The following is a 21523-nucleotide window of genomic DNA, read 5'->3' on the forward strand; positions in this document are numbered from 1 at the left end:
AAACAATAGAACAGAAAAGAATCTAATATATATATATTATATTTTATTCTATACTGTTCTATTGTTTTTCTAGTCTATTTTCTTTTCTTTTCAAATTCATGCTATATGAAATTTGAATGTCGGGACATGGTTATATATATATATATATATATATATATATATATATATATATATATATATATATATATATATATATATAATTTTTTTCCTCCTGATCTGCTCTATTGTTTTTCTATGATTTTTTTCTATTATTTTCTAATCTATTCCAATCTTTTATATTCAAATTCGATTTACTTCTATATGAAATTTGAATTTCAGAAAATGGTTATATATATATATATATATTTTTTTTTTTCCGATCTAATCTATTGTTTTTCTAAGATATTATTTTCTATTCTAATTAAATTCAATTTCATTCTATATGAAATTCGAATTTCGGGAAAATGGTTTTATGTGTATATATATATATATATATATATATTAGATATTTATTTATATATAACTATCTATTGAAATTCGAAATTCATATAGAATGAATTCAAATTTGAATAGAAAAGATTAGAATAGAAAAAAAAAATAGAATTTCAAAAGATGATTTTATATATATATAACCATTTTACGAAATTTGAATTTCTTATAGAATGAAATTGAATTTGGATAGGATCTTAGAAAAACAATAGATCAGATCAGAAGAAAAAAAAAAAAAAATATATATATATATATATATATATATATATATATATATATATATATATATATATATTAGAAAAACAATAGAACAGAATAGAATAATATATTATATTTTATTCTATTCTGTTCTATTGTTTCTCTATTCTATTCTATTCTATTTTTTGAAATTCGAAATTCATATAGAATTAATTCAAATTCGAATAGAAAAGATTAGAATAGAAAAAAAAATAGAACAGAATAGAATAAAATATAATATATATACACATTATATTTTACTCAATTCTGAATTCTGTTCTATTGTTTTTCTAATCTATTTCCTATTTCTAGTCTAATCTTTTCTATTCGAATTCGAATTCATTCTATATGAAATTTAAATTTCGGAAAATGGTTTTATATATATATATATATATATATATATATATATATATATATATATATATATATATATATATAGCCATTTTCCGAAATTCGAATTTCATATAGAATGAATTCAAATATATATAAATTGTTATTTTCCAATCTATTTTCAAATTCGAATTTATACTATTCGAAATTCGAAATTTCAGAAGATGGTCATATTCTGTTGTATTTTAATAAATTCTATTAAATTCTATTCTATTCTTTACAATTCTTTTATGTTTATTCTATTGTTTTATTATTTTATATTCTATTTTATTGTATTCTTTTTCAGAAATCAATGTATATTTTTTCTAATTCGATTCGAATTTGTTTTCGAATTTGAGTCGACTAGATTTCGAATTTGTTTTCTAATCGAATATATTTCGAATTTGGTTTCGAATTCGATTCGAATTCGATTCGAATTTCGTCTGTGGTTTTTCGATTCGAAACATTTCGGATTCGTTTAAATTCGTTAGTATTGTAATTCGGTATTTCGGATGCATCCGAATGTCCGAATAATGAAAATTTTGTCCGAATTTCGATTCGGAACTAAATGAAATGCACATGTCTACTAACTAAATCCCTGCTTTTAACAGACGGTTAGACAGGTTAATTTGGTTGGTCAGAAGACTGGTTGGTGAGTTGAGCTATGGAATTGTTTTTGTCTTACAAGAATAAAAATCTTTGAAGCAGTTAGTTATGTCTGTAGGGTTACATAGTTACATAGTAGGTGAGGTTGAAAAAAGACACAAGTCCGTCAAGTCCAACCTATGTGTGTGATTATATGTCAGTATTACATTGTATATCCCTGTATGTTGTGGTCATTCAGGTGCTTATCTACTAGTTTTTTTAAACAATCAATGCTCCACGCTGATACCACCGCCTGTGGAAGGTAATTCCAAATCTTTGCCGCTCTTACAGTAAAGAACCCTCTACGTAGTTTAAGGTTAAACCTCTTTTCTTCTAATTTTAATGAGTGGCCACATGTCTTGTGAAACTCCCTTCCGTGAAAAAGTTTTATGCCTATTGTGGGGTCACCAGTACGATATTTGTAAATTGAAATGATATCCCCTCTTAAGCGTCTCTTCTCCAGAGAGATAACAAGCTCAGTGCTCGCAACCTTTCCTCATAACTAACATCCTCCAGACCCTTTATTAGCTTTGTTGCCCTTCTTTGTGCTTGCTTAATTTCCAGTACATCCTTCCTGAGGACTGGTGCCCAGAACTGGACAGCATACTCTAGGTGCGGCCAGTTATAAACTGTTTTACCTTTGTTCCTTTGCATGGAAGATATTTTGGATAACGCTGCTTTGTGTCGAACTTTTTTGGCTAGAAGGGCACCTGGCTTGCTACTTTGGGTGTACCATGTCATGTGGAGCCTTTTAATATTCTGAACAAATGAAGCGTGCAGGTAGGTAAGGAGTTCTTCTCTGAGTTACTGCAGGTGGGTTATATTAGATGTATTGGGTGAGGCCTTATTAGATTTCTCCACTTTGCGGATTCGATCAAGTTCGGCAATTTTTTGTGAGCGAGCCTTTTTTTCGCTTGGGCTCCCAGTTTAATAAAGATACCTCTCATACAAGATTTGTGGGAATTCAATAGGAGATGGTTATTCTGCATAGAGCCAACATTAAGTTCAAAAAATGTTTTTAGATCCAGTCTGATCCGTTCCTGATGCTCTGGGTGTGCAAAAAGAGACATGTTCATATGCCAGGGGGTATATCATTTGACGTCCGGTAGAAGTGACAGTAGAGTAGTCACTGGAGCGTGGTCCGACCACGTGATTAAGCCAATGTCAGCTTGTGATATGGATTGTAAGAGGGATTTATGCGTCAGGAATAGGTCAGTCCTGAAATAAGATTGATGGGCTGCAGAATAGAAGGAGTAATCCCTCTGAACACCGTGAAGACACTGCCAGGGGTCAAATAGGTCTTCCAAGTGTACAATGGAGGGTAGAGCAGTGGATACCCCCCTGTGTGTATTGATAGTATCATGTGATTGGTCAAGGATGTCGTTGAAGTCCCCGCAGAGAATTAAACGTTCTCTGGGATAGGGGGAAATTTTGTTGAGGATAAGTTTCAGAAAATGTTTCTGTTGAGAATTTGGGGTGTAGATGTTGACTAAGACTAAAGGGGAGTTGTTGAACAGGGAATCCATTATGAGGAACCTGTCCATAGGGTCTGATTCTACGTGGCGGAGCTGAAAAGCAACCGAGTTGCGTACTGCTGTCATGACGCCTTTAGTCTTGTTACTAGAATTTGAAAAAAAAAATGTGTGGGAAAAGGTGATGAGAGCAGAGGGGAGTCTTATCTTGCTTAAAGTGTGTCTCTTGAACGCACAGGACATCCAATTTTATGGCTAGGTCTTCCTTCCAGAGGCTCAATCTTTTGAAAGGGCTATAAAGGCCATTAGCATTTAATGTGGATATTCTGAGAGCCATTGGGGAGTAAACTTGTTGGTGTCAACAGGCATGGAGAGAGATCACGACAAAAGGAAAGTGACCCTTGCTGGGAAAGGGGAGGAGAGAGTGAAGCGGTACCCTGAGATGATAATAATAGAAAATAAAAATGTAAAAAAAGATCAGTTAACCATTACAGATAACCATATAACAAAGAGTTAAATTCACAATGCTAACAAGAGTTAATTGGCATGTTATTAGCAAAGTGTGAGCCTGTGGGTGCGCACCAAAGTAGTGTCAAAAGTCCACAGGTGGGCATTAAGAGCTCCACCGCCTGGGTGATCAACATTAACAAACAACTATAACGGATACATGAAAAACCAACTGTCTTAGGGAAAAGGAACTGTGACAGGAGAGACCAGAGGACTTTAGGTGTCAATGCCTAGAGTATCATCCAGTGGGTCTAGAGTTGGAAAATGGTTGGTTTTGAAAGTGATTCGGTGCAGGCAAGGGTGAGAAGCCCCAGTTGTGTAGCTATTTATAGCCATCTTTGGGTGAGGAGATAGTGATGAGTTGATTTTGATACGTGACCAGGAGTTTCGTCGGGAAGCCCCAGCGATTAACATCACTGTGGTCTCGTAGCGCTTGGGTGATAGGAGCAAATTCCTTTCTTCTCTGTGCAGTCACTGCAGAGATATCTTGATACAGGGCCACTCCTGCGTATGGAGGTGGTAAAGGCTGGTTGAACCTGGCGGCTCTTAGGAGCCTCTCCTTAATGTGATAGAAGTGGACCCTGACGAGAATGTCCCTGGATGTTGTATCTGGAAGATAGGCTGGTTTTGGGATCCTATGGGCCCTATTTATAAGGAGACCCCTAGGGCTCAGATCAGGTATTCGTTTCAGAAATAATTGGTGAATATAAGGGACCAACTCTCTCGGCTTTACAATTTCTGGTATGCCTTCAGCTTGATATTATTGCATCTGAAGCGATCTTCCAGATCAGTGACTTTCAGCTGGAGTTTGTGGATCATTTCATTTTGTGACTCATGTGGGTCCACTAATTCGTCATGTGCCGTAGCAACTTCAGACACCTGTGATTCTAAATGTGCTGTGCTATCCTCTATATGGTCTATCCTGATAGATAGCTGTGAGATAGAGGAGCACAGTTCAGCATAAAGCCTGTAAAGATAACAGCATTGCTTTTAATGTGGATTCAGTTGCTGGAGTGTCATTAGCTGGGATGTTGGCTAATGGCTCAATGTAATCAGCCTACTGTTCTGCATTGTTAGTGTCAGCCCAGTGAAGTTTTTTAGCAGAGGGGGCCTTGAGGAGAGAGTGTGCAGGTGAGTTAGCCCCCTCTTACCTCTATCAGATGTTGCAGGGGGAGAGAGGTCTGTGGAGTTGTCCTCCATGTCAGAGAGTTCTTCCTGATCTGGGTCTCCATGAGGCTTCAGTGTGAGACAAGAGCCGTGCAGTTTTTCAGCGCCATCTTCAATTACTGCATAGTAAAGTAGTCCATGAGGTGGCATGGTTTAACAGGCTGATTCTTCTTGCGGGACATATCCAGCCTGCTTCCCTGTGTTCGGTCTTACTAGTGGATGTAGTGATGGTGGGCTCAGTTGCTGCGGGCCACTGTAATCACCCTCGGCAGTGGAGAGCTACGAATCAGGCAGCCATTCAGGACAGCAGCTAGGACACGTCCCTAGGAACCTATTGTTTTCATCCATCCCTTGTGGGGGTGGGGAGATATTATGTAGTCCTTTGAAGAGGAAGGCTTGCAGGAGCGCTGCAGTCTTCAGATAGCTCTTTAAGATATGCACAAGGTGTCCTGGCAAACAAGATGTACACTAGATTCTCTTAGTGTGGATTCAAATGTAGCAAGGGCCCCCTTGCAAGCTTGGTGGTATGAATAAAGGTAATGGTTTCTGCATGCAGTGTCTTTTGGTGGAAAAGGTGGCAAGTGCCTGCTCACCAATCCTAACTACCTTCTCTGTTGAAGCATGAGGGCTCCGCAGCAGGCCTCTGCAGAGTCTGGCTCAAGGAACAGCATTCAACCACACTACTGGATCTGACGTGGATGTAATGACAGCAGCCTCCAGGCTGCCACTGAATGATCAAATGTGGCTGGCAGTGAATGACTCTCTCCCTGTAGCACTGGCCGCTGCATAGTCTAGCACCAAGTCACTGCTTGAAGATCCAGGCCGTGTTCCCAAGAGATCGATTCCATCCTTACACAGGCTTTATATTACCTCTCCCAGAATTCTGTTCTCTTCTCCAGCCGGCTGGTACTTGTTTTTTTTTTTTTAACAATCAGAGGTGCTTTATTGTTATCATATTGAGTAAACACAGTATACAGATTGACATAATACAAAACAGAATGCATTGGTCATATGCAATAACACAGGAAAAAAAAGGTATTTCCAGTAGGACGTATAACATTCATAATGTACTATAACTAAAAAAATAAAAAATGAACATAGGACTTAGGCATGGAAAAGAAAATTGCAAATGGAAAAGACAGAGCAACAACGGTGTATGGGGCTTAGGAAGAAGTCCATGGGGCCCATACCTTGTCATATTTCCATTGACACCCTCTATTTATATATGTAATTCTGTACATAGGCAAGGCGGCCTCAATTAGTGCTTCCCAGGAGGAGAGGGATGGGGGGATGGTGAGATCCATCTTAGGAGAATCTCCTTTTTGAAGTAGAATAAGAGGTAGGAGATCAGTAGGGATGAGCCAGATGTTCAAGTCGAACGTAAGTTCGACTCGAACATCGTGTGCTCGCCTGTTCGCCGAACAGCGAACATTATGTGGTGTTCGCGGCAACTTTGAAAAGCCGCGGAACACCATTAAAGTCTATGGGACACTAACATGACAAACCAAAAATGCTAATTTTAAAGGCTTATAGGCAAGTTATTGCTATGAAAAGTGTTTGGGGACCCGGGTCCTGCCCCAGGGGACTTGTATCCATGCAAAAATAGTTTTAAAAACGGCATTTTTTTTAGGAGCAGTGATTTTAAAAATGCTTAAAGTGATACAATAAAAATGAAATATTCCGGCGGCATGTGCGGCAGCTCCCAAGATGGGCACCGGCTTCTAGAGCTCCGATCCACCACAGCTCCATAACAGCCACCGGAACTCACAGAGCGGTCCCCCAAACACATCACTGGGACAATTGAGCCCAGAAACCCTCCGATATCAGCCGCACAAGCCAGGAGGAATCTCAGCAACCAGATGTCCGCAGCGGCCATCCCCCTCAGCTATGCCAAGATAGGGGTGGCCCCACGAGGCACACACAGCTCGGAGGCCTCAGATGAATCCATTGCGGATCAGGACCTGATACCCCCACACTCTCCTGGTACCTCTTACCCGCCCCCGACCATGGCTGCTTCCCCTGCCTCTACGGAGTCCCTGCTGGGCAGCATGAATTCTGGTCTCCCCTCCACCCCCATGCTAGACCCGCATACAGGCATGCTTCTGTCAGTGAGTGAAGCTAATGATGCTACCCCCATTCCCAATGACTTCCCCTCCATGATGGCAGCGTTTTCTCAATTACTCTCTAAAAGCTTGGCATTGAATGCAGCCCAAATTACTTCATCCATCCATGCTGACCTGCAGCAAATAGGGATGAGAATGGACACTATAGAAAAGAGAGCTGATCAATCAGTGGCACGGATGCAAGACATTCAGGATCAGTTGGAAGCTGCATTTGCAAAGATCGACGACCTCAAGAACAGATCGAGACATTACAACTTTAGAATCAGGGGGCTCCCCGAGTCTGAGAAGGATGTGCATGCGGCTGTAAAATCTCTGATCAAGGGCCTTATCCCAAATATCCCTGAACATCGCATGGAGTTGGATAGAGCTCACAGAGCCCTGCAACCCCCCCGCTCGGATGGTCTCCCAGAGACATCATCGTTAAACCTCATTTTTATTCGGTGAAGTAGGAGGTAATGAAAAAATCCAGGTTCTCAGGCGACCTCAAGCTGTTTGGTAACAAAATTCAGGTTTTTGCAGACCCATCGCCATACACAATACAAAAGAGACGTGCGCTTAAACCACTCCTGCAACTTCTGATGGAAAAAGAAATTGCATATAGGTGGTCTTTCCCTCTTCGTCTGAATTTTTCATACAGAAACAAGAGCCACAGCTTCTCATTATTTGCCGAAGGTGAACGCCTGTTATTACAATTGGGCCTGATCATACAGGAACCTCCCTCCACCGAGACTGCCAGGGGAACCCCACCGTCTTCAAAGAGACCCCCACCAGCTATCCCGCTGCAGCCCATCTGGCTTCAACGGAATCAGAAGAGATCCAAGGAGAACATTCGGCCATGAAACACAGGCCTCTTACAGGAACCAGGGCCCTGATCCGGGGCTTTCTTTTTTCCTCCTCTCTCCACTTCTGGATGCCTTTTGGAGCTTCTCTACTCCACCCCCCACTAGACGGCTCCATTTAGGGACTATTTCCTCACCTGCACTGATTCAGATGGGGAAGGATTAAGGCTCAGATTCTCAGCCTTGACCGGTCTGAATGTCACCTAAGCACTGGGGCTTCGGACAGTGTTTTGGGGAAGGGGGAGGGGTAGTTATTACTGGCTCCTCAGTGAGCTCCAATAAACAATTACTTTGTTTAATGGTTATACTTATCTTTACCCGCCTTCGACCTTATGGTCAGGTTTTGAGTTCTCATCCTCTGAGGGAGAACTAATAGCTATCAGGGTTTAAAATGTTTAACGTTTTTCCAGGTTTTACTCTTACATATTCCTCTGTGTGGTTGGTGTGGCTGGCAACGTCGGCGGCGTGCAGGGATAGACCCACAAGCCTCAGGAGGGTCATCTCCCGCCTTGTTTCCAAGGCTTCTGAGCTCACCCCGGACAGGGCCTGTCTGCTCCCCCCAGGCCCCTAGCCTCATTGGCTGGGGCCCTGGATGATGGTTGGGCACCGTTAGAGGCAATCGGTGATATAAACGGTTTACAGTTTTTAGTTTTTCTCGGGACGCTCTGCTTATCAGTTATTACAGGCTCTAGGATAGTCTTCAGTTGAAGTATTTTTAAGGTGTCAGGGCTGTGGTGGACCCAGTGCACCTCCAGTGGTTGCTTACCTGGTTTCCCCCTAGTCGGGGTTCTCCGGTCCTCTCAGGATTAGGGGTACGAAGTGGCTAGTTCACTTCACCCCGGGGACCCCCAGGTTTATTGTTTCCATGGGCTATATATGACTGAAAGTCCTTTACTTCAGGTCTCTGTAATGTTTTTGTTTTTCTTCCCTTCTTTTTTTTCATTTCGCTCTTCTTTTCCCTTGTCTCTGCTCATCTGAGTGTTCCCAGGTTCCGGGTGCATCTGTGGCCCTCACTTCCCAGGTCCAAACTATTCATAGGCTCATATATCAATTGGGCTGCTCAGCATGATCTCCTCGTTCAGTAAAGGTAAGACACAGATCTCACCCTCTGTGGTCCATGGCTAATCCACATTGCCCCCCTCCCACCCTCAAAATCATATCTCACAATGCTCAGGGTCTCAATTCACCCGTAAAACACAGGAAACTATTTCAATTGTACCATTCCATGCATGCAGACATTCTCTTCCTCCAAGAGACCCACTTTCCATCCTCATATAAGCCCACTTTCCTACACCAATGCTCCTCCCAATTCTTTTTGGTTTCCATGGTTAACAAAACAAAAGGGGTGGCCATCTGCCTTGCAAAACACATTAACCTATCACAATCGGAGACTATAGTTGACCCGCTGGGTCGTTATGTCCTGGTTTCTGGCCACATAGATGGGGAACTATATACCTTTGTCTCATACTACTCCCCTAATAAGGGGCAGAAAACCTTTTTTGATTCCCTAATACACAAATTACAACCTCACTTAAAGGGCACAATTTTTCTAGGCGGCAACTCCAATATGGCCTTCGACTTCTCTCTTGACAAATCTGCAGGTGGGAAACTGATACCTAGGTGCCCCTCCAGACAGAGCATTAAAATTGCGAAGTTGTTTCATGAGGCAGGACTGATAGATATTTGGAGAGAGACTAATCCACATATTAAAGATTATACTTTTTCAGCACCTCATAATTCCTTTGCCAGCATAGACCACATCTTCACACGACCCTCTTCGATTCCCCCCATTAGGGGGTCCAGGATAGTTGATACACTCTTGTCCGACCACTCAATGGTGACTCTGACCACACAAAGAACTGCGGGTACCAGAGGTCCCTTCGCTGGCGCCTGCAGGAATCCTTCCTGAGTGACCCAGTACAATGTACCTCACTGGAAGAGGCCATCAAAGACTATTTTCAAATTAACACGACAAATTATGTTTCACCGGTGACTGCTTGGGCAGCTCATAAGACCGTGATTAGGGGGAAATTGATTCAACTGACATCTAAACTTAAGGCGGAACATAGAGCAGACACAATTAAGTTATCAGAGGACTTCCGTAGTTCAGTAAAGGCACACAAACAACACCACACACCCCAATCCTTAGCAAATTTAGATAAAGCCAGGGCCCTCCTTAATCTAAACTTGACTATGGCTGCTGAAAGACACCTCAGGTGGACAGGAGCAAAATTCTACTCCCAAAATGACAGGATAGGATCGAGACTGGCAGTCAAACTGAGCCCCAAACCCCGCTCCTTGGCATTCCCGAAAATTAGACTACCTTCAGGGGACCTGTCCCAGAACCCCGCCAAGATTATGACAGCTTTCCACCAGTTTTATTCCGACCTTTACAAACTGAACCCTACATCCTCCCGTCTGACTCAGAATACCTTCCTAGATTCCCTACCATTGCCCACTCTTGTCTGACCACAGGGACCTCCTTGAGAACCCCTTCACTCAATCAGAGGTACTAGATGCGATCAAATCACTGAAGGAGGGTTCCTCACCAGACCCAGATGGCTTTTCCATCTAGGCCTATAAAATGGCTTTTCCATGTAGGCCTATAAAAAATTTGGCCCCTGCTTGGCTCCACACTTGACTAGACTTTTCAATGCACTTAGGGACAGAACACCCCTTGGCGTTGACCTAAACTTAGCATACATCTCGGTTATACCCAAATCCGTCAAAGACACGAACGAGGTGGGCAATTACCATCCTATTTCACTGATAAATAATGACATTAAAATTATGACAAAGATACTAGCAAATAGAGTCGCTAACTTCATCCCTTCATATATACATAGAGACCAGGTGGGTTTTATCCCTGGGAGACAGGGCCCAGACCAGATCCGTCAGACCATCAACGTCATTTCTCTCCTGAAGTCCCAATGGGATGGATGACATCCTCAGAGAGGCTTTCTTCTCTCGATTGATCTATACAAAGCCTTTGATTCAGTGGATGGGGCATACCTGTCTGATATCCTCCAGAGGTAGGGATTTGGCACATTTTTTTTAACTTAATCCATTTGCTCTACTCTAACCCATCAGCTCAGGTGTGCTTGATGGGCAGATACTCAGCCTCTTTCAATATCAGTAGGGGTACCAGACAGGGATGCCCTCTCTCACCCCTCCTTTTTGCAATAGCAATCGAAACGCTAGCCATAGCAATTAGCTCAAATCCTGACATTAAAGAGGTTACGTGTGGGGATCAGGAACATAGATGTGCGCTCTATGCTGATGACCTCCTCCTATTTATAACCTCCCCTTTAATTTCCATGCCTGTGGTCTACAGGACTCTGAGGGCATTCAGTGAGATTTCTGGCCTGAAGGTCAATATGAATAAGTCATTGGCTTTAAACATAACAGTTCCTAGCGACCTACTTGCACAATTTTCTAATAACTTTGACTTTTCATGGGCCCCAGCTGCAATTCCTTATCTAGGGATAAAGCTAACACCAGACATTAATAACCTCTTTAAAGCTAATTACCCTCCTATGATTCTGAAATGTAGAGAGGAGTTGGTCAAGTGGTCTAGATGTGGTCTGTCCTGGCTGGGCAGGTTGCATGCAGTGAAGATGACACTTCTACCCTGTCTCTTATATCTTTTTCGCTCCCTCCCAATCCCCAATCAGGAAGCTATTTCTCAGCAAGTTTCAATTAGAAATAGTACGCTCTGTCTGGGTCAACAAGGGGTACAGGTGCCCAACTAGAACCGTTTTGTGCCTAAAGTCACAGGGCGATTTGGGGTTACCAGACCTGTGGGGTTACTATCAGGCAGCACAATTGTCACAAATTTCGATGGCCTTCTCCAGGGTCAAAAAACTGATTGGCTTTCTATGGAAAGGAAAGCTGTCCCCTTTAATACTATTGACTACCTCCTATGGTCTGATCCCAAAAGTAGGCCGGCCATAATGACCCCCACTCTATCTCACTCAGTTGCCTTCAGCTCCAAGCTTTATGCACAACATTTCCTGATATGCCCTCTGAAACCACTAGCTCATCTATTCAATAACCCAAAATTCCCTCCGAGACTCAATATAAAAGCTCTCCGCTGGTGGATGGACAAGGGCCTTTATTGCATAGGCCACTTCCTCTCCCCAGCAGGCCCTCTTACCCAAACCCATTGCAGGAAGAACCTGAACATGCCTGATATGGAAAGGTTCAGTTTCTCCCAAATCTCCCATTTTCTGAATACCATCTGGACTAACAAGAGGGATCCTCCCTCTATAACCCCTTATGAGCAATGGTGATCCAACACTATGGACCAGAGGGGAGTCATTTCCCTGATATACACAGCCCTTCAAATGAATCTGGACAAGCCGTCCTACGCTTGGGCCTGGGAGGAGGACACGGGCAGCACGTGGAATGCATCAGAATGGTTCCAGGCATCGAAATGCTCCTTTAGAGGTATTTGCAATATATTGTTAATTGAAGCTAGTCTAAAGGTCCTGACCAGGTGGTATTACGTTCCTTCCAGATTAGCTCTGATATACCCAGGGACCTCACCACTTTGCTTCAGAGGCTGTGAGCTGGAAGGCTCTATGATTCATATTTGGTGGACTTTCCCCCACATTAGATCCTTTTGGCAGAAAATTTTTTGCACCATTAGCTCCCTAGCAGAGGAAACGGTCACTCCTAACCATGACACAGCTCTACTTAATCACTACATACCTAACCTGCCTAAGCATTTACAAGACCTCTCCTTCTTTATTCTGCTGGGAGCAAAAATCACAATAGCAAAGGCCTGGAAGTAGCCCACTGTCTCCTTCCAGGCCTGCAGGCAGAAAATCTCATGGATTATGGCCCAAGAACACATATATGATATGACATACAATGATAAAATTGAGAGGTTTAATGCCACCTGGGAACCTTGGGCAACACTTTGTAACATTCCATTTCTTCCTGGTATGGAGTCTGCAACAAGGAACCTCTTTCCCCTCATTAACCCCTTCTTTGTTTCACCCCTTTCCTTTCATACGTTTCCGCTTTCTCTTTTCTGGGGCACCCAACCCCTACCTCAACTAACCAGTCAATTTACCTGAAATAGCCCTTATGGGGGATTTCCTCTTCCATTCGGGTCGGATTGTCGGGGAGGTTTTCTCCCCACCAGGTATGTAAGATCTCCAAACTGGAGGGAGGTTAATTTTTGTCCAAGAGGGCTCTACCTATTACTCCTTACCATTGGATTAGCAAAGCCCTTGTTGGAAGGTTCTGTTGTGGGCTTCGGGGGGGGACATCATGCATACTCAAAGAGAGCTCCCAAAGGGGTGGGATGTTTGGGCCCCCCTGGGGGGTTCTGACGACCACTTCCTAGGACCTCGTGATTTTTTTTCTCCCAGTCACCAACCTTTGGGGCGGGCACTCCCTGACAGTCCTGACCCTATACATGGACGTCATTGATGACTGATCTGTTTATACATATCTTCTGCTAGCGCCAGCAACTCTTGCTCATAGGCTAAATTTCCGTGGTTGACTCAAATATAAATATAAAAATATATTTTGAAAAAAAAAAATGAAATATTCATTTAAATATCATTCCTGGGGGGTGTCCTTAGTATGCCTGTAAAGTGGTGCATTTTTCCCATGTTTAGAACAGTACCACAGCAAAATTAAATTTCTAAAGGAAAAGAAGTAATTTAAAACTGATCTCGGCTGTAATGAATTGTTGGGTCTCAGCAATACAGATAAAACTCATTGAAAGAAATGGCATGGGTTCCCCCCCAGTCCATTAACAGGTCCTTTGGGTCTGGTATCAATATTAAGGTGGAACCCCGAACCAAGATTTAAAAAAAATTGCGTGGGGGGCCCCCCAAAATCCATACCAGGCCCTTCAGGTCTGGTATGGATATTAAGGGGAACCCTTCCCCAATTTAAAAAAAAATATGTAGGGGTCCTCCTAAAATCCATACCAGAACGTCTGGTATGGATTTTAACCTCTCTGGCGGTATTATTATTTTAGATTTTTGATGCTGAAAATGGTACAATTATTTTGCATGGAAATTTAACATTTTATATTGTAGGCCTGTAAGGAATAACTCACTTAAATCTGTCCAAACAAGAGTCTAGTAGACATTCCAGGTATGATAAAGTTTGAAAAACTAAATCATAAACTATAATATAATAAATAACTATAAATAATTATAACAAATAATAATATAATAATAAAAAAAAATGTCAATAATGTAATCAAATCAAAAACACTGAAATTTGCTCAGTTGCAGAATTGTCGCTGTCATTGCTTTCAGTGTTGATGACGGATTTCCCACAAATCACCATCGCTCAATTCTGCAAGTGATTCTAATTTATTATCGCTGTTTTCTAGCTGGTCTAAAACCACTTTTGATGTAAAGGGACAGTTTTGGTTGCTATGGACAATCTCCAGATTCCAGGCAGAAAGAACAGTATTTATAATATAAAACTGCATGCAGGGCACTGGACAGGCCATTAGGGACAAAAGGGATGTGAAATAAATTGATACAGTAATGTAATCTGTAAGATTACAGTGTACTGTATATGTATTGTGTGTTTTACTTCTTGAATTTGGCGCCATTCTCCATCCCCGTGCGTCGTAACACTCGCAGGGAACGGAGCTCGGCTCTGTGAAAGATCGAGCGGAGGACGGCTCTCAAACAGACATTGCAGGATCCTGGGATCAAGGTAAGTAAGCTGTACCTGGATCCTGCAATGCAATCCCAAGTGTGGCTCGGGGTTACCGCTTTTGGTGCTGAAAATCAACCCCGAACCACACTCGGGAATACCGTCAGGGAGGTTAAGGGGAACCCTGCGCCAAAAAAAAAATGGCGTAGGGGACCCCCAAAATCCATACAAGACCCTTATCCGAGCATGTGACATCAGAGGAAGGCGGATTTACATCACTGGGTGGCCCCACCCTCAGCTATATAACAGCTGTCACCGTGAAGAAGCGTTACTCGGCGGGAGCCTCCCATGGAGGCTTTACATTGTGGGACATTTTTATTTTTTTATTTTTTAATAAAGGACTTGTCCCAAAGTGTCTCCTGTCTTTTTTACTACTTTGACAATTTTTTTGTGAATTGGTAGGGGTACAATGTACTCGTTACCAATTCACATAGGGGGGGCTGAGATCTGGGGGTCCCCTTGCTAAATGGGGCTTCCAGATTCTGATAAGCCCCCCACCCACAGACTCCCACAACCACTGGGCAAGGGTTGTGGGGATGAGGCCCTTGTCCCCATCAACATGGGGACAAGGTGCTTTGGGGACCCCAAAGTTGAGTGCATGTGGCCTGCTATGGTTCAGGAGGGGGGTCACTTTTTAACCTGTGGCCTGCCAGGTTGCGTGCTTGGATAATGGTCTGGTATGGATTTTGGGGGACCCCTACGCCATTTTGTTTTTAATTTTGGCGTAGGGCTCCCCTTAAAATCCATACCAGACCTGTAGGATCTGGTATGGATTTTGGGGGGACCCCTACGCCATTTTTTTTTAAATTTGGCACAGGGTTCCCCTTAATATCCATATCAGACCTGAAGGGCCTGGTATGGATTTTGGGGGGACCCCCACACAATTTTTTTTTTTAAATTGGGTTCGGGATTCCCCTTGATATTAATACCAGACCCAAAGGGCCTGGTAATGGACTGGGGGGAACCCATGCCATTTTTTTCAATGAGTTTTATTTATATTGCTGAGACCCGACAATTCATTACAGCCGCGATCAGTTTTAAATTACTTTTTTCCTTCAGAAATGTCATTTTGCTATGATATTGTTCTAAACATGGGAAAAATGTGCCACTTTACAGGCATACTATAGACATCCCCAGGCACGATACTTAAAGGAATATTTCATGTTTATTCACTGCTCCCGAAAAAACTGCAGTTTTTAAAACTTTTTTTGCATTGATACATGTTCCCTGGGGCAGGACCCAAGTCCCCAAACACCTTTTATGACAATAACTTGCATATTAGCCTTTAAAATGAGCACTTTTGGTTTTTCATGTTTGTGCCCCATAAACTTTAACAGTGTTTGTGTGTTCGTCTGAACTTTTTGCCTGTTCGCAAGTTCTGGTGCGAACCGAACCGGGAGGTGTTCGGCTCCTCCTTAGAGATAAGTAGTTTTAAATGATGAGAGTGTCATCATTTGCATGTCGTTGTGGACCACAGCAATGCTAATTCTGGGGAGGGACAACTGTAACCTAAGATTAAATTCACCGAACACTGCTGACCAGTAAGAGGATATAACTGGGCAATCCCAGAACATATGGATGAAAGTCCCCACCTGTGTTTTACATCTAGGACAGTTGAGGTTCCGATCCGGGAATATGTGGTGTAATCTCTGAGGTGTGTAGTAGATCAGGTGGAGTAATTTTACCTGAATGAGCTTATCCCTGGAAGAGATGACCAATCTAGGACCCTGATCCTGACAATCCTCCCACACTTCCTTGTCTAATGATGGTATGTTCACATGCCACACCTCCCATACCCTGTCCATTTCAAGTGAGTCGGTGCCCAGGAGTGCAGCGTATAGAGCTGTTAGAGGCTTGTCTAGTTCACCGGGAGATAGCAGTTCTTCTATAAGATCAGCCTGGAGGAGAGGCACCTGGGAAAATTGTGCCCCAACAGCATGTCGCAGCTGCAAGTATCTGAGCAACATCCACTGGGGTAACTTAAATTTGAAAAAAGGTCAGAAATCGATAGTAAAGCACCCATGAGGCATAATATCACCCAAAGTGGTGATGCCATGTCTGGTCCACACTTAAGGGTCTGGCAGGGTGCGAAACTGTGGCAAACTGGGGTTCCCCCACCATGGATGGGCTGGAGACCACTGATTAGGACGTTGAAACCTCCTCCTAGCAGCCACCCACACCCTCCATGTAGTTTGTATTGGATCAGGAACCCCCTGATAAGCCCTCAGGCCCGGCTGGTACTTGTAGTCCATAAAAGTCCAACTGAATGCAAAACCTGGCTCTTTGAACTACATGCCAAGATGCTTTGCTCCCCTCTTAGGTCTCATTGACTCTGCTTTCAGGATATGATGACATATAGTCTGAGTTGAGCACCAGGAGAGAACAGTCTCACTGTAGCAAGTGCTGCAAAGTTCTCCTGATAATGCAGGCAATATTAGCCAGCTCCTTGCTACATCAGTATAGGCACCACATTGGTCTTACAGCAATCCAGTGGTACTATGCCAGTCATTAACCCTTTCACTGCCAGGCCCTGTGCTCCATTTTGTACACTCAGGTGGTCAGAAATGTTTTACAATTTTTCCTTTGCTTTTTTATTTTTCCCTTACAGCTTTCAGAGTTTGTAAAAGACCCCCCAAACCATATATTTTGTGAAAGCACATTATCAGTAGAATAAAAATAAGGTACAACTGAATTTTTAGACCCAGCGGTATTTGCGGAAATGTTTATCGAACAAATATATTTGCAAAAAATACACTAAAACCATTATTATCAGATAATAACACAGCAAATTTTACAGAATTCCTACTAAATAGAAAAGCCTAACCTGTATTGAGTTAATAAATAACAAATATTTATAATTTTTAAATTGCGCCTTTTTGGGAACTTGTGAAAATTGAAAAGACGCAAAAGTGTAAATATCCAAATTTCTCAAAAAATCTGAAGGTTTTCATTTTTCCCTTACAGCTTTCAGAATTTGTGAAAGACCCCCAAAACCATATATTTTCTGAAACCATATGACCTCTAGAATAAAAAGAAGGTGCTAATGATTTTTTAGACTCAGCGGTATTTGCACAAATGTTTATCAAACCAATATATTTGCAAAAAATACACTAAAACCATTATTAACAGATAAAAAAACAGCCAATTTTACAAAATTCCTGCTAAATCCCTAATAAATATAAAAGCTTAACCTATGTGGAGTTAATAAATAACAAAAAAATTAAATTTTTAAATTGCGCCTTTTTGCAAAATGGTGAAAATCGAACTTACGCAAAAATGTAAATATTCAAATTTCTCTGAAAATCTGAAGGTTTTCATTTTTCCCTTACAGCTTTCAGAATTTGTGAAGGACACCCAAAACCATATATTTTCTGAAAGCATATGACCTCTAGAATAAAAATAAAGTGCTATTGATTTTTTATACCCCGCAGTATTTGCGTGAATATTTATCAAACCAATATATTAGCAAAAAAAATACACTAAAACCATTATTAGCAGATAAAAACACAGCTAATTTTACAAAATTGCTGCTAAATCCCTACTAAATATAAAAGCTTAACCTGTATGGAGTTAATAAATAACAATAAAATAAAATTTCTCTAAAAATCTTTCATTTTTCACTTACAGCTTTCAGAATTTATGAAAGACCCCCCATATATTTTCTGAAAGCCTAGGACCAGTAGAATAAAAAGAAGGTACTATTGATTTTTAAGGCCCCACAATATTTGCGAAAATTTTTACCAAAGCAATATTTTCGCTAAAAATACACTAAAATAATTAATAGTGGATACTTACATGGCAAAATGTACAAAATTCCTGCTAAATTCCTAGTAAATATAAAAGTTAAAACTGTTGTGAGTTAATAAATAACAAATATTTGTACATTTTAAATTACACCTTTTTGTGAAATGGTGAAAACTGAAGGTACGCAAAACTGTAAATAACAACAATTTACTCTATAAATCTGGAGGTTACCATTTTTCACTTACATCTTTCAGAATTAAAAAAAACCCCTCAAATTAGACATTTTCTTAAAGCACCTGACCTATTGAAAAAAAAAGTGCTACTGAATTTTTGGGCCCTGCAATAATTGCGCAAATGTTCATCATATTGACCTTTCTTCTTAGATTGTAAGCTCTAAGGAGCAGGGCCCTCTGATTCCTACTGTATTAAAGTGTATTGTATTTGTACTGTCTACCCTCAAGTTGTAAAGCACTACGTAAACTGTTGGCACTATATAAATCCTGTATAATAATAATAATAATAATCATATCGCTATTTTCATTAAAATGCACTAAAATCATTAATATTGCACATAAACATCGTTCATCGCATCGTTCACATGTGGCATACTAAAGTGTACGCCCATAGAGGGCCATGTTTACCCGCACAGGGATGCACAGGTGTTCCATGCATCCCCGTACAGGCAGTCCCATTTATGTAAATTGGGATGCAACGGCTGCACAGGCATAGCTGCTGTTCCCAATCTGACATCCGTGTGGGTGTGGGTACATGATCCAGAATGCAGACAGTGTGAGCTCAGGGACATGCATGCGGACCTACATGGATGTAAAATTGGGATCAATGGCTCTGTTCGTGCAGTTGCTACATCCCAAATGACATCAATGGAACTGCCTGCGCAGAGATGCACGGAACATCTGTGCATCCCTGTAAAGGTATGCTGTGTATGCCCTGTGTGAACAAGGCCTTAGACCCCTATCACACAAGCAGACCGATCGGGTCTGCCTGTCCATTTTTCAGGCGGGCCCAATCGGACCACCCATTGTTCTCAATGGAGAGGCTGATGTAAATGGACATGTCCGTTTACACCCGCCTGCATCCGATCCATTCCACATCCATCTAGCAGATCGGATTAGATGGTATCCAATGGAAATGTACAGGTGGTCCGTTTCGATCCGACTGCCCCATAGAGAACAGTGGGCTGTTTCTGAGTCCGCTCTGCATGAGCAGAGCGGACACACACATGTCATCCGCCTGCTCAGTGGGGATCAGCAGAGAGATCCCCCGCTGAGCAGGAAGATCTGCTTGACAGAGTCCGCTCCATGTGATAGGGGTCTTACGAGGAGCCGCCGGTCCATTTGTAGCGCAGCTCCCATGCAGGGTGCCGGACTCATATGTTTCTATGAGTTTTTTTTTTTCAAGCCACGTGATTAAATCCTGAGGCTCTAATTGGCTTGAAAAAGGTTGGGCTTGGAGCATTGCACACCGAACCTATCCACTTGTGACAATAGCAAATTAATATTCAGTATGGTCTTCCGGCTTCTCCTGAGGAAGCCAAGGAGGGGTGAGTGTGGGGGGAGACCATCACCATGGAGGGGTGAGTGCATGGGGAGACCGTCGCCGTGGAGGGGTGAGTGTGGGAGGGGGGCCATCACTGCGGAGAGGCTTGGTGCGGTGGACCTGGTTGTCATCCCCCAAAAAAGTCACTAGGTCTTACTTTTTTAGGGGGGTCTTTGGTGAGATTTCAGAGGTCTAAACAGACCCCCATATCTCTTTTTTTTGAGACAGAGAAAGGGACTGATTCACTTTACTGTGAATGAATGCATGGAATCTGTATAGAGATTCCATTTATTCATAAACTGACAGTCTGATACATAGTAACACTCGCGGTTACTATTATTAGATGTCAGTGGGCATATAGGAGCGATCATAGTGATGGCTGCATGCGCCCAGGGTGCTACACTGAGGGGGGTGGTAAACACATGTTTACCAAGTTCCCCAAGCCCAAACACCCCCCCCAGCTGCAGTGCTCCCCCCCCACTCTCCCATGCCGCGATCCCTAGCCTGTCAGATAGCTGGAGCAGAAACTGCAGGCTGAGGGAGGGAAGGGGAAATGCCACTCCCAGCATGGATGGATCGGGGGTGCGAGGGGCAATATGGGGGGTGATTGGAGTGATTGGGGGGACACATCTGGACCCCCCAAAGCCCAATGCAGCACCTGAAGATGGCGGGAATGACAGAGGAGGGATGCTGGCTCATGATGGTAGCTGCAGGGGATCCAATTTGCGGGGGGGTCAGATTGGGTGGGAGGGCACTGGGGGTAAAGAAGGGGGTTAAGGGGATAGGAAAGGAGAGTGGGGGGAGTAAAAAATGTATATGATTATTCCTGCGCTATCATATGTGTTACAGAGGAGCTCCTGGAAAAGCTGCCTGCACCGGATAGGGTACAACCAGACCCTGCTTACCAATTAATGCAATATTGAGGTGGTGCTGCACTAATCTTAGCATTAAACAAAAATTATATTGAAGTGATGGTGCTAATCAAGTGCAGTGCTAAATAAATATACTAAGGCGTAGATCAAAATAAATAGCGATAATGAAAGGTTTTGAATAGTATGTGACCAATCCTACATAAAAAACAATCACTAGATACAAAAGTGCAAAGTGCAAACACAATATATACAATTACCATCAGTGAATATCCATATCAGGAAATTGCAATGTGAAAGTATCAAAAAGTGCAAAAATGCTGTAGGAATAGACCTTTCTATATAAAGTGCAAAAATGTCCAATGTGAACAGTATAATCCTGTGTGTAGCATGCACAGCAGGCATATAGAAATCATATAGAAAAAGTGACTCATGCAATAACAAATCCACGTGACCAATAATGCGTAATCTTCAAATAAATCAAATAGTAAGTGAACATATGAAAGTCCTTCACAGAGTAAAACAGCTTCCTAGCATGCACATATTGCAGTGAAGTGCTCAGATGAATATAAAATATTGTTCCTCTTCATGTTAAACACACACTAGTAAGTAATGGCCCCCTACCTTAAGGTAATGGGGTAACAGCATAAGACCAGTGTTGGGAGTACCATCCTTTTTTAACATTAATTCCTCAGGTGGTACAGGGGGCACGAAATAGAAAGAAGGAAGGTCCCAGATAGCATAATATTGTCAGGCTAAAACTTGATTTTATTAGCATAAATCATGGGTACTCACATAACAGCAGTGAAACAATGGCTTATCTCCAA

This window comes from Aquarana catesbeiana, linkage group LG04 (assembly GCF_042186555.1).
Source record: "Aquarana catesbeiana isolate 2022-GZ linkage group LG04, ASM4218655v1, whole genome shotgun sequence".
In the NCBI taxonomy this organism is placed as follows: domain Eukaryota; kingdom Metazoa; phylum Chordata; class Amphibia; order Anura; family Ranidae; genus Aquarana; species Aquarana catesbeiana.